Source organism: Penaeus monodon, chromosome 13, assembly GCF_015228065.2.
Source record: "Penaeus monodon isolate SGIC_2016 chromosome 13, NSTDA_Pmon_1, whole genome shotgun sequence".
In the NCBI taxonomy this organism is placed as follows: Eukaryota; Metazoa; Arthropoda; class Malacostraca; order Decapoda; family Penaeidae; genus Penaeus; species Penaeus monodon.
Window position 1 is genome coordinate 45965396 of NC_051398.1, and position 12500 is coordinate 45977895.

Sequence of the window (12500 nt, forward strand, 5' to 3'; positions counted from 1 at the left end):
AACCCCCCCCAAAAAACCCCAAAACCAAAAACCCAAAATTTTTCAAAACTACTACCCCAAAACCCAAAAAAACACCAACAAACAAACACACACACACACACACACACACACACACACACACAGTATCCATCCCCACCGCCCTCCTCCCCCGCCTTCCTTTCACCAGGTCACCCTAATTTTACCCTTTACAATAACAGGGAAAGTGTGCAGGTTTAGGGTCTTTCAGTGTGCGTTCAGGGACGGTACCTCAAGCGTCCAGTAACGAGGGTGATTGTAGACAGCTGTGCGATTTATGAGGAAGATGTGAGTAAAAGAAACGAGAGAATTGTGGGTTTGTTGATACTTTTCCTTTATATATATGTTTATAAAGTAGCGCTTAAATGGGGGAAGTCACGGTCGCCAGAGGAACTGGGTTAGGAGACGTCCCCGCTGGTATGTAGGTTGACCTATGCCTTCCTCAGGCAGCCATTGATCTACGCTCGGCTGGCTTGTGTGTGCGTGTGTGTGTGTGTGTGTGTGTGTGTGTGTGTGTGTGTGTGTGTGTGTGTGTGTGTGTGTGTGTTTTATATTTATACAGGCACACACACACACACACACACAACAATATATATATATATATATATATTTTTTATATATATATATATATATATATATATATATATAGATATACATACATACATACACACATACGTACATATATACACACATACGTACATATATACACACATACGTATATATATACACACATACGTACATATATACATTATATATATATATATATATATATATATATATATATATATATATATATATAATACACACACAAACTCACGCACACAACACACACACACACACACACCACACACACACACACACACACACACACACACACACACACACACACACACACACACACACACACACTCACTCACTCACTCACTCACTCACACATAATTTGTGTGTGTTTGTGCGCTCGCGTACGTGAGTGCATGTGTATACACCGATTACCTTACCTTTATGTGTCTCTATTCGTGTGTCGTGCATACACATACATGCATGCAGGCTCGCCTTTGTGTTTTGTAAGTTGATGCGTCCTCGCGTGTCTACGCCCGGCTAAGCGTATTTTGGTGTGCTAGCTAATGTGTGTCCGCGGGGGAGGGGGGTACTGACCAGGGCGCGTATGCAGCCGATGTAAAAAGGCAAGTTCAATACGCAAACTATTAGCCGATGACGGGGAGGAGAGAAAAGGGGGTAGAGACAGGTAGAGTAGAAGGAAGAGGAAAGGCGCAGGGGATATTTAGAGTAGAAGGAAGAGGAACAGGGAGGAGGAAAGGCGGAGGGGATATTTAGAGGAGGAGGAAGAGGAAGACGGAGGAGGAAAGGGTTGGGAAAGAGGAGGAAGAAGAAAAAGAGGAAGAACAAGAAGATGAACAAGAAGAGAGGGAGGAAGAGGAATATGATCGAGAGGACGGAGAGGAGTAGAAGGAGGACGAGGTGGTGAATAAAGTAAAAAAAAAAAAAGGAGAAGAGAAGGAAGAGAGAAGATGGAAAGAGGTGATGACGAAGATGATTAGGCAGGAGCCATGAGCCATGATCCAGGAAAGGGATCACGAGATTGGGGTCAGAGAGGAGGAGGAGGAAAGGAGGAAAGCAGGCAGGTACTATAGACACCAAGGAATCGTGATAATCCCCCCAACCCCCTTCTCCTTCCCCCCATTTCCCCGTCTTATCCGCTTGCCCAACTGCCCTAACCCCCTCCCTCCGCCTCCCTACCCCTCCCTATCGTAGTGGTGCGTCACCATACCTGTCTTGCCCTTCTCGCTGCTCACCTGGCCCACTCCGGAGGCCTAAGCGAATGTGCAGTATCCATAACTCACCTCGCTTGCCACACGCCGGGGGGGAAGGAGGAGGGGGAGGGGTGGGGGGGTGTTAGGCCTATCCCGCGAGACGCCCCCCTGCGCCCGGGAGGCTGGAGGGAGGAAGGATTTATCTGCTGCGGGATGCGCGGGATTGCTCCGTCGTGGATCAAGGGTCGTTCGTGTGGGCGCTTTTGTGGTTTCGTTGGTAGGCCTAGGAAATGGGGGTGTGTTCGGTTTTTATTATTATTTGTTTATTTATTTCAATGGTTTCTGGGGGTAAAATTGATACCGAAAATTGAGGAAATTCTAATGATTTGATTAGATTTATCGGGACCCGTATGTCCGGATATGGAAGTAGGCCCACGCTTATTCAGGGCTGTTATCTACAGACGATGTTCTCCACTCCACTGTCCCTCCTTTTTTTTCTTCTCCCTTCTTCCCTTCATTTCTCCCTCTCTCGCTTTCCCTTTTCACTCCCTCATCATCTCTTCCCCATTTTGCCCTCTTCCTTCTCCATCCCCTTCTTGCCTCTCTGTCCCTCTTCCCATTTCTCCCCCTCTCTCCTCTCTCCCTCCCTCTCCCTCTCGCCCCTCCCCAGAATCCCCCTTCGAACCGCAAACCATTCCTCGCAGGGGCGCCTCTTCGTCGCCTCTTCGACGAGCCCCGCAGGACCTCCGGGGACCTTAAAGGAGAGCCCCTCTGGGGGGAGATCGCCCCCTCCCCCCGCGGCGCCGCCCCCCGAGTCGCCGAGGGAATTAGGGGTCCTGGGGGGACTTGAAGGGACCTAAGGGGGACTTTAGAGAGACTCGGGTGGAGACCTGAGGGACTGGGTGGCAGCTGAGAGGGACTTCAGAGGGACTTGGTGGGGGGGGTATGAGGGGGACATTAGAGGGGCTAGGAAGGGACCTTGAGAATGACTTGGAGGGGGCTTGGGGGGGGGGGCGCTGAGGGTGACTTGGAGGGGACTTGGGGGGGAGGGGCTGAGGGTGACTTGGAGGGGACTTGGGGGGAGGGGCTGAGGGAGACTTGGAGGGGATTTCGGGAGGGGGGACTGAGGGGGACTTGGAGGGAACTTGCATCGGCGACTCGCGCGAGAGGGACTTGGGGAGGGCTTTGTCGTGGAAATGGAATACTAAGGGGCGTTCGGGCGGTGGCGGGGGTACAGGTGTCGGGGGAAGATGGGGAGGTGGTGGGGTGGGGAGGGAAAAGGGTGGATGGGGAAGAGGGGAGTGGAGGAGGAGGAGGATGAAGATGAAGAAGAAGAAGAAGGAGAAGAAGAGGAGGAGGAGGAGGATATGAAAAGAAGGGCATAATGTTTCGATAAGAGGTAGGGGTAGGGTCGGGTAGATTTAGAGGGGAGAAAAGTGTTGGGGAAGGAATCTGAGAGGCATGGAAGCAGGAGAAAGGAGGTGGGGGAAGTATGGGAGAGGGAGGGAAGGGTTGTGTGGGGGGGGGGAGATATAAGAAAGGGAGGGAGGAAGGGAAGGGAGTGGGTATGGCAGACGAAAGAAGGGGTTGGGGGTGTTAGGGAGAGAGGGAGGGAAGTGATTGTGTGGGGGGAGGGGGCAAGGAAGGAAGTTGGTCTCGGCCGGTGAGACGGGCAGGACGCGAAGCAAGGTGGATGTGTAACACGTTAGGTAAGATTTATCGTCGAGGGGAGTCGGGATGGCGAGTTTCTCCTCTCTGTCGTTGTCAAAGAGGAAAAGAGATTAACATGATGATGAATAAGGCACAAAAAGAGGTAGTGATTTAGATGATTAATAATGCACAAAAATAGATATTGATAAAAATGATGAATAATGCACAGAAATTATTGTGATGATGAATAATGCACAAAAAAGATAGTGATGAAGATGATGAATAACGCACAAAAAACATGATAGTGATGAAGATAATAAATAACAAAGAAAATATTAAGTAGCACAAGGAAATAGAGGGAATGAGATAAGAGAGAGAGCACGTAGGTTGGGTTAGATCTAGGCCTCCGTGCCATGCAGAATCCAATAAACCCGATTCGGATTTTTCTCCTCCCCCCACCCCCCTCCTGCCCCCTGCCCCCTGTCCTCTGCCCCCCTTTGGCCTCTCCTCCCGGGGCGATATTGAGCGGCCGGGAGAGGGAGAGGGAGGGAGAGAAGGGGGGAGGAGAGGGAGAGGGAGAGAGAGGGGGGAGGGAGGGAGGGGGGAGAGGGGGAGGGGAGGAGAGGGAGAGGGGGGGAGGGGGGGGGAGGAGAGGGGAAGGGAGGGGAGGGGGGGGTGGGAGGAGAGGGAGAGGGAGAAAGAGGGGGGGAGGGGGGAGAGGAGGAGAAGAAAAGGGGAGAGGGGAGGAGAGGGGGGGGAGAGGAAGAGGGAGAAAGAGTTGGGGGGAGGAGAGGTGGGGAGAGAAAGAGAGAGAGAGATGGGGAGAGAAAGAGAGAGAGAGATGGGGGAGAGGAAAGGAGAGAGAGGAGGGGAAAGAGAGAAAGAGAGGAAGAGAAGAGGGGGAGAGGGAAAAAGAGGGTAAAGAGGGGGAGGGAGAGATAGAAAAATTGAGGGAGAGAGAAAGGAGAGAGGGAGGGGAGTTGATTTTGTGGATTATCATATAATTTATAGTGAAGTGCGATCCCACGGTGTGGGCGGGGGTGTTGGATATGTCGTGTTGCCGATCAATACTCTTAATAACTCTGTCTCTCTCGTCTGTTTTCGTCTCCCTCCCCCTCCCCCTCCTCCCCTCCCTCCCTTCCCCCCTCCTCCCCCTCCTCCCTCCTCTCTCTCTCTCCCTCTCTCCCCTCCCCCTCCTCTCTTTCTTCTCTCTCTCTCTCCTCTTTCTCTCTCTTTCCTTTCTTTCTTTCTCCCCTCTCCCCTCCTATCCCTCCTTCCCTTCTTCTCCTTTCCAAACCCCCCCCAGCAGCGCCCGTCATCGCGAGTTCGGGGCTTGGTTCCGGGTGGGCACCGCCATCGTCACCGTCATCGTCAACGCACCGTCACCGCCAACCGTCATCGGCAAAGTCATCGTCGGGCAGGGGTTACCCGGGTAAAAGCATGACAGATTGATGGCTTTGCTTTTCCGAAGTCAGAACTGGAGCACGACGGGGCGCAGGGAGGGGTGGGGGTGGGGGCGGAGAGGGAAGGTGGAGGGTGGAGGGTGGAGGTTGGAGGGGGATAGGGAGTGTGGGGTGGAAGGTGGAAAGTGGGGGGGGGGTGGGGTTGGGAATGGAGGGAGGGAGGGAGAGGTGGTGGGAAGTTGTTTTGTTTTGTTGTTTTGTTGCTCTTTGAAAGTGGTTTGGTATCAATTTACGTGTTAGAGAGAGAGTTTTTTATTGTTATTTTTTGTTTTTATGGTTTGACATCTATTTACGTGTGTGCAAGAAAGGGAATATTTCTCTCTCTCTCTCTCTCTCTCACTCTCTCTCTCTCTCTCTCTCTCTCTCTCTCTCTCTCTCTCTCTCTCTCTCTCTCTCTCTCTCTCTCTCTCTCTCTCTCTGAGTTGTGTTTTGCAGCCGTTTACACCGATAAGGATATGTGTATAGAAAAACTCGTTGAAGTATGGATTAGTTCACGTTTACATTGGAGAGACTGGAGATCCTGATAAAGAGAGAGAAGAAGGAGGAGGAGAAAAGAAGAAAAGAGAAGAGAGAGAAATATAGAGCGGTTTTGCGTGTCTGTTTCTGTCTATATATCTGTCTTTGTGTCTGTATGGATCGCTATTATACATTTTCCTCGTTTTTTTTTGCTGCAGTCATGCGCGCAAGAAATTTGAAAAGAAAATTCGTACATCATTTTCCAAGTTCCCCTACTAAAGTCTTTATCAGATTATCCCCCCCCCCCACCCCTCCACACGCACCCCTTTCTTTCCCTCCTCTTTCTTCTCAATGCCTCTCCTCTTTCCTTCGTCTCTACAGTCCTCCTCTTCATATTCTTCCTTCTCATTTTCTTCCTTCTCTTTCCTTCTCTTCTTCCCCTCTTCTTCCTCCTCCTCCTTCCCCCTCTTCCCCTACTCCTCCTCGTCCTCCACCTCCTCCTCCTCCTCCTCCTCCTCCTCCTCCTCCTCCGCCCTTCCCCCCTCCTCCCTCTCCTCCTTCCCCACCACTTCCCACCCCTTATTAGCTTCGTCGTCCTCCCCCACCTCCACATGCACCCCCCCCCCCCACCTGCAGTGTCAGGCGCGCGTCCTCCGCCCACGCGGCGCTGCGGCAGTAATGGCTGTGACCCCGTTACCTGCGCCCTCACGCCCCTGCGAACTACGTATTGGTGACGGGAAGGGCGTGCGGGTCTGCGAGGGCGCGCTCCAGACCTGCTGTTTTGCGTCGCTGCTGATTTGTGCCTCAATGGCTGACGCGGACGCTCGCGCGCGCGCTTACAGGGCTGACGGTCTCGCGCACTACGCATCAGGCTCCGGAGGCGCACGTCGCGGATGCGGACGGATTGCAAAGCACGCCCTTGTCGCGGATGCAGATATACATGCACGTGGACAGTAATATATGTGTATGTACATAAACATACATATATACATAAGCACACGTATATAATTGTGTGTGTGTGTGTGTGTGTGTGTGTGTGTGTGTGTGTGTGTGTGTGTGTGTGTGTGTGTGTGTGTGTGTGTGTGTGTGTGTGTGTGTGTGTGTGTGTGTGTATGTATACACACACACACATACATACATACATACATACATACATACATACATACATACATACATACATATATACATAATAATACATATATACATATTAACACACACACACACACACACACACACACACACACACACACACACACACACACACACACACACACACACACACACACACACACATATATATAGTGTATATTATATATATATATATATATATATATATATATATATATATATATATATATATATATATATATATATGCACACACACATACATATACACATAAACACATATACATATATGCATATATACATAATGTACACACGTGAATAATAGTTGCCATAGACACACACACACACACTCACCTACAATACCTCGCACAAACAACGCACACGCGGGAAATACGCAACGCAGATGAAAGTGAACAGTGAAGCGAAAATGAGAGAGAGTATCTGGCCTTAGGTCGGGGAAGGGGGGGGGGGAGGTAGGGGATGAGGGAAGGGTGCGGCGTGAGGGGGAAGGGGTGAGGGGAGAGGGAGGAGAGGTAGGGGATGGAGGGGGAGGGGGATGAATGGGGGACTGGGGGAAGGGAGGAGAGAAGGGGGAGGGGGACGGGGTGAGGGGAAGAGGGGAAGAGGGGGATGAAAAGGGGATGGGGGAGGGGTGGGGGAGGATGGGGAGAGGGAAGGGGGAGAAGCGATTGTGTTGGTTATTATTGTGAAAGTTAAAGTGGCAGGCTTGATGTTGGTTATTGCGTGGGAGGGGAGAGGGGAAGAGGGAGGGGAGGGCGAAGGGGAGAGGGGTGAAAGAGATGAGGGGAAAAAGGGAGAGGGAGATAGGTAAAAGAGGGGAGGGGAAAATGGGGAGAGAATGTGATGAAAGAGGGGAGAGGAAAAGGGAGAGGGATGGATGGCAGGGAAAGGTAATGAAATGATAAACGTGATGATTATAAGGAACAGGAGGAAGGGTGAAGAAAATGAAAGACTTAGAACGAAGGTGAACATGGCGGGAAATGAAAGATCGATAGAGCGTGATCGACAAGAGGAGACAGGGAGATAGATACCTTTTTCACTGTTTAGGCCTAGCGGGGGAAAGGGTAATTTTGATAAACGAGGGAGAAAGGGATAAGGGGAGAATTATGGGGAGATGGTAAACGAGAGATAAATAGTGGAATAAGGAGAGGGAAGGAGAGAAAAAGAGGGAGAAAGGTCAAGAGACAGAGAGAGAGAGAGAGAGAAGAGAGAATATAGAATAGACAGGCAGCGAGAGGAGGAGACAATCAGAGAAGAAAAATAATAGAGACAAGAGAGATAGATAGAAAATAAACAGTTGAAGTTTATTAATACTTTTCGTCATTTTTTTTTTCTCTCTCTCCTTTTTAGGGACCATTGTTCAGTACGGGATTTTTACGGTCGCAGAGAAGCCAGTTTTTCTCTCTCCGTTGTAGCGTGAGTCAGAGAGGCGGTAGTGGCGCAAGGTGAGAGGGAGGGGGGAGATAAGAGGGGGGGATGGGGGAGGAGGTAAGACGGGGAGGGATGGGGGAGGAGGTAAGAGGGACGAGGGGGGAGAGGAATGGGGGAGGAGGTAGGAGGGAGAGGGGGGAAGCGATGGGGGAGAAGGTAAGAGAGATGAGGGGGGAGAGGGATGGGGGAGGAGATATGAGGGGAAGGGAAAGAGGGGGAATGAAAAGGGGGATGGGGAGAGTGATGGAGAAAGAGATAAGAGGGGGATGGAGGTGGAGGATGGGGAGGAGGTAAAAGGGGAAATGAGATGGAGGAGGGAGAGCACGAGAGATGAGGGAGGGGGAGAGAGAAAGATGGAGGTGAGGAGGAAGGGAGAAAGAGGAAAGAGTTGAAGAGGAGGGGGAGGAGGGAGGTAAGAGGTGAGAGGTTAGGGTAAGAGAGGAAGAGAAGGACTCTTCTAATTCTTCTTCTTTTTCTTCTTCCTCCACTTCTTTTCTTTCCTTCTCCTTCCCATCTCTCCCTCTCTTCCTCATCCTCTCCTCTCCTCTCCGCTCCTCCCTCTCTTCCCTCCTCCCCATCCTCTCGCAAAATTGCAATTATGAAGTCGACTTCCCTTTTCCTCAATATTAATTTTTATTCACAAGTTTCAAGAACGTTTCGGCCTCCCTTAAATGTTGCGTAAACAGATAAAAAAAACAAACTGCGGCTGAACTTTGCTGAGTAAGAGCCAGCAGCCCTGAATTTTTTTACCTTCCTCCTCCTCCTCTAATGGAAATTGTTATGTCGATTTTTCTGTGTCTATCTGTCTAGCCTTTTTGTTTTTTCCTTTTTCTTTTCGCCTGTATGTTTGTAGCCTTTGTTTCTCTTTTCTCTCTCCTCTTCTTCCACTTCGCCCCTCTTCTGTTCTCTCTTCTTCGATTCATCCCCATCTTATTTCTCTTCTCTTCTCTTTCTCCTCTCCTCCTTTCTCATCTCCTCTTTCTCTTTCTCCTCCGTTTATCACATCATCGCTTATTCTCTCCCTCGTGATTGTCCTCCCTGGATTCGCTCATTGGCATTGCACTTTGTTTATGTTTAATTTGATCAAGCATCGTTTTCCCTGCGAGTTCTTTGCTGCTGCTGTTTGGCTAGGCCTTTGAAATCCAACGTCTTTACCGCTCTCTCTCTCTCTCTTTCTCTTTCTCTCTCTTTCTCTCTCTTTTCTTTCTCTTTCTCTTTCTCTTTCTCTTTCTCTTTCTCTCTCTCTTTCTCTCTCTCTTTCTCTCTCTCTTTCTCTCTCTCTTTCTCTCTCTCTCTCTCTCTCTCTCTCTCTCTCTCTCTCTCTCTCTCTCTCTCTCTCTCTCTCTCTCTCTCTCTCTCTCTCTCTCTCTGCCCTTCCTTCGCCATGGCATGTGGACATACCTAAACATTTTCCAAGTTTCTCGCAAACCATTTTATTAGATAATTTTCAGGTTTCTTGTTTGATTATATGCATTCGGTAGTAAATGTTTTCATTATTGATTTTTTTTTTCGTTATAACAGTTTTTTTTTTCTTATGTATTTTTATATTAAATTTTTATTATTATTTTCACATATATCTGTCGGTGTTAGTCATCACACTGCATTTGGAAAGTGAAAATGAATTCTCAGTCTTAGCAGCTCAAGTGTTTTCTCGCAATGTTTGTTTGTTTACTGTTTGCCTATTGTTTATTGCCTACACGTGGTTCTTGTTGCTTTAAAAAAATCTTGTTTATTCATACATCCATGCTTTTCGTCTTTTGTCTTTCTCTCTGTCTTTCTTATCTCTCTCTTTCTCTCTTTTTTATCTCTCTCTTTCTCTCTTTTTTATCTCTCTCTTTCTCTCTCTCCCTCCCTCCCTGTCCCCCCTCTCCCCCCCTCCCCCTCCTCTTTTTCCCCTCTGCTCTCCCTTTCTCTCTCCCCCTCCCTCACCCTCCCTCCCCTCTCTCTTTCCCTCTCCCTCGCCCTACCTCCCTCTCCTCTCCCCCTTCCCTCTCCTCTCCCCCGCCCTCCTTCCCTCTCCTCTCCCCCGCCCTCCTTCCCTCTCCTCTCCCCCTGCCTCCCTCCCTCCCCTCACCTCTCTCTTCTCTCTCTTTTTCCGTCTCTGCCTCTTTCATCTTCGTCATATTGCAGTGAGGCTCGGGGCTCCTGAATAGTGAAGCTTGTTTACAATGATTGTTAACTTTGATACCTTGTCAACATGATGAAATTTTCACACAGGAGCTCTGTGTGTGCATTTCCGTGTGTGTGTGTGTGTGTGTGTGTGTGTGTGTTTGTGTGTGTGTGTGTGTGTTTGTGTGTGTGTGTGTGTGTGTGTGTGTGTGTGTGTGTGTGTGTGTGTGTGTGTGTGTGTGTGTGTGTTTGGTTCCTGCTTTTATTCTTTGATATATTTTTTTTCTTTTTATAGTTCGTTACGTCGAATTATTTCCTCTGTGGATCTCGTGCTCTATTTTTTTTTTCTTTCTTTCTTTCTTTCTCCTTATCTCTTCCCTTGTCTCTCTCTCTCTTCTCTTCTCTATCCGTCCATCCCTCTTTCCCCTCTTTCTCTTCTTTCGTCTTCCTTTTTCTTTTTCTTTCTCATATGGTCCTCTTCCCTCTTTTCTTACTCAGAGCTTCCATCCATCATCTTCCATGTATCTTAACGCCCTCTCGCCCATTCCCTTTCGTCATATCATCCGTCATCCTGTTCTTCCTCCTTTTCTTCTTTTTTTTCCTTCGTCCCTTCTTTCGCATTCCTCATATCTCTTTCCTTTTTCTCTCTCGCTCTTGTCCTTTCCCCATTCTTCTGTCTTTTCTTCCTCCCTTCCCCATCCTCCCTCTCCTCCTCCTTCTCTTCTGCCCCTCACCGCTCTCCTTCCTTCTCGGTCCTGTGTGCCTTCCTCCCTCCTTAGCTCCCTCCTTCCTTCTCCACATCTTCCCCATTTTCCCTCTCTCTCTTCCTTCTTTCCTCCTCTCCCTCTCTCTCGTTCCTCCTTCTCCCTCTCCCTCTCTCTCGTTCCTCCTTCTCCCTCTCCCTCTCTCTCGTTCCTCCTTCTCCCTCTCCCTCTCGTCACTCCTCCCTCCTTCCCTCTCTCTCCTCCCTCCTTCCCCCTCTCTTCTTCCCTCCTTCCCACTCTCCCTCTCTTCCTTCCTCCCTCCTTCCCCCTCTCCCACTCTTCCTCCCCCTTCCCCTTCTCTCCCTCTTTCTCCTGCATTCTTATCCCCTGAGCTCACAGTTTGCGAAGAACTTATGAAGGCGGTACGATATTAATGGCAATGTTTTTTTAGCATAAATTTCCCGTGTTGCATTTGGCGTTGAAGCGGCTGGTGGAGATTGTGGGGGGTAGGGGGGGTATTCAAGAAGGAGTAAGAGAGAGAGAGAGAGAGAGAGAGAGAGAGAGAGAGAGAGAGAGAGAGAGAGAGAGAGAGAGAGAGAGAGAGAGAGAGAGAGAGAGAGAGAGAATAGAAGAGGGAAGGAAGAAGAGGCAGGATTTGAAGGGAAGAGGGAGCGAAAGGATGTTATAGATGGGAAGTTGACGAAAGATGAGAGATAGCGTAATGAAAAATAACAGATGAAGAGGAACGAATGCAGGAGAGAGAGAGAAAAAAAAACACAATCCTCTTACATGAAAATTAATAAACGGGAGGGAATGAGGATTCATATTTTCGCGAAGGATTTAGACGTCCAGGGGGGGGGGGGCACGGTTGTGTTTCCGATTACGTCATAAAGGGACTTGATCATAACACTGCGAGGCTGAGTTGCGTCACACCTGTTTACTAGAGTTTGGTAGGGAAGTAATGGGGGATTGAGGCAGTTTGGGTTTTTTTTAACATAGCAAGAGATTTGGAGGACGGCCGTATGGACGCACATGCGCGCGCACACGCACACGCACACACACACACACGCACACACACACACACACACACACACACACACACACACACACACACACACACACACACACACACACACACACACACACACACACACACACACACACACAGCCCCTCCCCACACACACACACAGCCCCTGCCCACACACACACAGCCCCTCCCCCCCACACACACAGCCCCCCCACACACACAGCCCCCCCCCCCCCACACACACACACAAACACAAAGCAGCCAAACAAACAAACCGACAGACAAGGCGAAAAAAAACAAAGAAGCAGCGACCCAGAGGGCTGTCCTGGGCACTTAGCGAAGGGCGGGGTCAGCACAGGCCCTGCATATCTCCCGTGGAGGCCGAGCGCCCATCTCCAAAGGGCAGGGAAGCCTCGCGTTAAAGGAACTGAATGGCGAGGGGCGGCTGCCGTGGTGGAGGCCTAGGGGCTGCCCTCTCCCTCTCTCGCTCGTAATAGTTGGTCGTCTTTTCTCTCCTCGTTTTGCAAGTGTGCCTTTTCACATTGGCTGAACTCGTGTGTGTGTGTGTGTGTGTGTGTGTGTGTGTGTGAGTGAGTGTGTGAGTGAGTGAGTGAGTGAAAAGAAATAAAGAGAGAGGGAGAGGGAGAGAGAGAAAAGAAAAGAAAAGAAATAGAGAGAGAGAGAGACAGAGGGAGGGAGGGAGAAAGTGTGTGGGATGCCTCATTC

At 49.7% G+C, this 12500-nt stretch overlaps 1 protein-coding gene across 2 annotated transcripts in view; it reads left to right on the forward strand.

The window, feature by feature from the left end:
• The window catches only part of LOC119580373, a 114213-nt gene that overhangs the window by 57454 nt on the left and 44259 nt on the right, over positions 1–12500 (forward strand). The window lies entirely within an intron of this gene.